Source organism: Silene latifolia, chromosome 10 (genome assembly GCF_048544455.1).
Source record: "Silene latifolia isolate original U9 population chromosome 10, ASM4854445v1, whole genome shotgun sequence".
Lineage (NCBI taxonomy): Eukaryota > Viridiplantae > Streptophyta > Magnoliopsida > Caryophyllales > Caryophyllaceae > Silene > Silene latifolia.
This window is the reverse complement of record NC_133535.1, coordinates 38,181,869-38,186,885: the sequence shown is the minus strand read 5'-3', so window position 1 is coordinate 38,186,885 and position 5,017 is coordinate 38,181,869. Positions and strand designations below refer to the sequence as shown.

Sequence of the window (5,017 nt, the reverse complement as noted above, 5' to 3'; positions counted from 1 at the left end):
TTTTATTAACTAGGAGGCCATACTAGGATTTATTCATATGCTTACATGTTTGCTTGTTTTATTTTCGCGCATGCCAAAATCGCCATTCACATGCATTTTATTTTTCGCGGTTGTCAATTCACGTCATTTACATTCACTGAATTAATTCACTTATAAGGAATTTATGACTAAATTGACAAGATTTCTCACATAACTAAAATTGAGATTAGCCTTACCAATTAGTAACACCTATAAATCTCTTGTTCATTAGAGCCACGCTCGCACAAGCGGGGTGTTCTCTTTTTACCTTGGGTAAGTAGGGTGGTAAGCGGTTATCACACGCCAAAATTGGTTGGAATCAACGGGATATAAGACGGTCTTGTGTTCCGGGGCTAGTAGATGAACTTGAGGAAATTTGTCGACCAAGAGTTCTATAGGTAGAATTAGTCAACGTGACTTACCGAATTTACGCAATTATGGGATGTTTCGCCCAAGCGATGCTCATTTTTGTTTAATATTTGGGTCTTGGAATCATTTATATAATTTAGTGGGAGGTCATTATATAAATGCTAAAACTTGCTAAACATGTTTTTACAAGTAACTTTTAAAACAATGAATGTTAATTTTTCCTTTTTGTTGTAGCATTTTAATTCGCAATGGCAACTTCATCAACTCCATCGACTACTTCACTAGGCAAAGATTCATGGCTAAGGTCCGTAATGGACAAATGTATTTTAAAAGATGACGGTAGTAACTTTCTTGAATGGGAATCCAACATCAAAAGTGTCGCGTTGTCCGACAATGTGCTCACTTACTTGACCGATGCTTCTCCTATTGAGCCCGGTGCAAGAGCTTCATCGGCGGTGCGGACCGCCTATGATGACTATGTGAGGATGTTGAATGATATCAAGAATGTGTTTATATGGTCAATATCGCCAAAGCTCAAGCTATCATGCATTTCTTTAAATGCTTACGAGATATTCACTCGTATGATCACTATGTTTTCACTAACACCTAAAGTCCGTCAATACGATGCGGCGGCACGCTTGTTTGAAGCTAAGCTTGAGAGGGGCCAAAAGGTTGGTCCCCATGTCCTTAAAATGGTCGAATATGTTGACATCCTAGAGCGTCTAGGGTGTAAGATTCCTAAAACTCTTGTGGTGGATCGAATCCTTCACTCACTCCCCACCAAGTTTGCCCACTTTAGGGTAAACTACAACATGAATGACATGGATACGAGTTACCGTGAAATTCATGCACTCCTCTCCCAAGCGGAGAGGGATATGGAGGCTAGTGGGAGTGAAAAGGGAGATGTTTTAACCATGAAGTTAAAGAACATGTCTCTTGGAGTCAAGAAAGGAAAGGGAAAAGAAAAGTCCCAATTCAAGAAATCGTCAAAGAAAATTGACAAGGGAAAGGGGAAGGCCGTTGAGAATGGCAATCCCAAGGCAAAAAGTGTCAAGCTCACCGAGGCCGAATGTTTCCATTGTAATGGGAAGGGGCATTATAGGAGGAGTTGTCCCAAATACTTGGAGGATCTCAAGGAAGGGCGTGTGACGCCTATTGGTATGATTTCCTCTCTCTATGTGATAGACGTTAATTATGCTTGTACTTCCACTTGGGTACTTGATACCGGATGTGGCTCTCACCTTTGTAACCATTTGCAGGGTATAAGGGACGTGCAAGCACTAGCAAAAGGTGATGTGGATCTCCGCATGGGAAATGGAGCTAGAGTAGCCGCCGTTGCCGTAGGGACCTATGTGCTCACTTTAGCTAGTGGTTTAGAGTTGTATTTAAATAAGTGTTATTTTGTACCAACTTTAACTAAGAACATCATCTCCATTTCCGCGTTAGACGCGGAAGGCTTTTGTTTTATGATTAAGGACAAGTGTTTTACTTTTTCTTTAAATGATGTGGTTTATGGCAAGGCCATTTCAATGGGAGGCATTTATGTTTTAAATGATGTTAATGACGTTTATCATATGGAAACTAAAAAGCTTAAAAAGGGTGATCCAAACAAATCCTACCTTTGGCATTGTCGTTTAGGCCACATAAACGAAAGACGCATTAAGAGACTTGCTTCATCAAAAGTGCTCAAACCATTTGGTTTCGAATCTTATGGTACATGCGAGTCTTGCTTTTTAGGCAAGATGACTCGTGCACTTTTTGCGGGAAAAGGGACACGAGCTAGTGAGGTTTTGGCTCTCATACACACGGATGTGTGTGGATCATTAACCATCACCGCTAGAGGAGGTTTTCACTACTTCATTACTTTTACTGATGACTTAAGTAGATATGGGTATGTCTACTTAATGAAGAACAAGAGTGAAGCCTTTGACAAGTTCAAAGAGTTTCAAAAAGAAGTAGAGAACCAATTGGATAAAAAGATAAAGACTCTACGGTCCGACCGTGGTGGTGAGTATCTAAATATTGAATTTGATTCACACCTAAAAGATTGTGGTATAGTGTCACAATGGACTCCTCCTGGCACACCGCAACTAAATGGTGTGGCCGAAAGGAGAAACCGAACTTTACTTGATATGGTTCGGTCAACGATGAGTCTAACTGAGCTTCCTAGTTCATTTTGGGGTTTTGCACTCTTATCTGCAGTATTTTCACTAAATCGAAGCCCGACTAAAGCGGCCGATAAGACTCCGTATGAGATATGGACAGGGAGAGTCCCTCATTTGTCATTCATGCGTATTTGGGGTTGCGAAGCGTACGTTAAGATCAAGTCCGACAATAAGCTTGCACCCGTGTCCGACAAATGTCTTTTTGTAGGATATCCAAGGGAAACACGTGGCTATTACTTCTACAATAAACACGAGAACAAAGTGTTTGTGGCTCGTGATGCTGTCTTCCTAGAAAAGGAATTTATTTCTAGGAGACAGAGTGGGAGAAAATTTGAACTTGAAGAAGTTCGAGAGCCACAAACCGAGAATGAGGTAGAGGAGAACGTGGAGGATAGCATTCCCTCTTCCTCTGAAACGGTAATTATTCCTAGAAAGTCAAGTACGATTTCTAATCCACCTGATCGCTACCTTGGTAACATCGAAGAGGATGGTGTTTTGTTACTTCTTGAAAGTAATGAACCCACTACCTACAAATCGGCCATGTCTAGTTCCAACTCCTCGCTTTGGCTAGAAGCCATGCGGTCCAAAATGGATTCCATGTACGAGAACCAAGTATGGGACTTGGTGGATTTACCTGAGGGAGTGCGACCTCTTCAGTGTAAATGGATATACAAAATTAAACTCGGCGTGGATAAACATGTGGATGTTTACAAAGCTAGATTGGTGGCAAAAGGTTTCACCCAAGTTCATGGTTTACACTATGACGAAACCTTCGCTCCAGTCGCTATGCTAAGGTCCATTAGGATAATCTTAGTGGTTGCCGCATTTCATGATTATGAGATTTCGCAAATGGATGTCAAAACCGCCTTCTTAATTGGGATTCTAGAAGAAGAGGTGTACATGATACAACCCGAAGGTTTTGTGGATACATCTAACCCTAAGAAGATGTGTAAGCTCAAGAAGTCCATTTATTGTCTTAAGCAAGCATCTAGGAGTTGGAATCATCGCTTTGATCATGTCAGTAAACAATACGGTTTCACTAGAAGTGTGGAAGAACCGTGTTTATACATGAAGTTTAGTGGGAGTAAGGTTGTATTCCTTGTCCTATATGTGGATGACATATTGCTCATTGGGAATGACATTCCATCGCTCACTTCCGTTAAGGAGTGGCTAGGGAAACACTTCCAAATAAAGGACTTGGGAGAGGCACAACGAATCTTAGGTATCCGGATCTATAGGGATAGGACCAAAAGGATACTAGCATTGAGTCAAGAAGCTTATATTGACAAAGTTCTTGACCGGTTCAATATGAAAGACTCCAAGAGAGGATTTCTACCTATGGGCCAAGGGATTACTTTGAGCAAGTCACAGTCTCCCTCTACCCCTAAGGAAATTTAACACATGAAGACCGTCCCTTATGCTTCCGCTGTTGGGTCTATCATGTATGCTATGATTTGAACTCGTCCCAACGTTGCGTATGCCTTGAGCATGACAAGTCGGTATCAAGCTAAGCCTGGTGAGAGTCACTGGATAGCCGTAAAGAACATCCTTAAGTACTTGAGAAGAACTAAGGATTCGTTCTTAGTGTTTGGAGGAGAAACTGAGTTGTGTGTAAGAGGTTACACGGACGCAAGTTTCCAAACCGATCGGGATGATATGAAATCCCAATCCGGCTACGTGTTTATGCTAAATGGAGGAGCTGTTTGCTGGAAGAGTTTCAAGCAAAGTGTTACTGCGGATTCTACAACAGAGGCTGAGTACCTTGCAGCGTATGAGGCTGCGAATGAAGCTGTTTGGATTAGGCAATTCATGGAGGGGCTAGGAGTAGTCCATTCCGCCAAAGATCGTCTCACTCTATATTGTGATAACAGTGGAGCTATTTTTCAAGCCAAAGAGCCTAAGTCTAGTAACAAATCTAGACACATTGAAAGGAAATACCATGTAATTAGAGATTATGTGGAAAGAAAGGAAATTGACATTTGTAAGGTTGGGACAGATGACAACATTGCTGATCCTTTAACCAAGCCTTTATCAAAGGCTAAGCATGATGGTCATGTCGTCTCTATGGGATTGAGACGAGTACCATATTTTCTTTAGATTATGGATATGTAATAATTGGATAGTGTATCTTTTATTATATATATGATAATCACATTCATTGTTTTCGTATTCATTCTTTTATGAATCTTTATTTAGTGTGACTAAATTTTAATACCTTGTTTATCTGAATAAGTTGTGGAGACAATGTTGAACACTATTCAAGTGAATAAGATGAACATTGTATTTTGTCCCTAGTCACTTAATGAGGTGACGTCTCGGAGTGACTAGATTGTAAGTCGATTGATGGTTGTTTAACACCATAAGGTCATATGTGATGACTGGTCGATTACATAGGCAGAGTGTGTGACATCTTGCCGGACAGTGACCATTTAGAGAGTCCCTAAGTTCTATTATAGACGCCTGGT

At 40.9% G+C, this 5,017-nt stretch overlaps 1 long non-coding RNA gene across 1 annotated transcript; it reads left to right on the top strand.

Moving 5' to 3' along the window:
• The first annotated feature begins 1,231 nt into the window (after positions 1 to 1,231).
• Positions 1,232 to 1,939, top strand: LOC141608941 (uncharacterized). Its single transcript, XR_012527075.1, has 2 exons — positions 1,232 to 1,545; positions 1,647 to 1,939. It is a non-coding gene; the product is annotated as an uncharacterized LOC141608941 (long non-coding RNA).
• Positions 1,940 to 5,017: the final 3,078 nt, after the last annotated feature.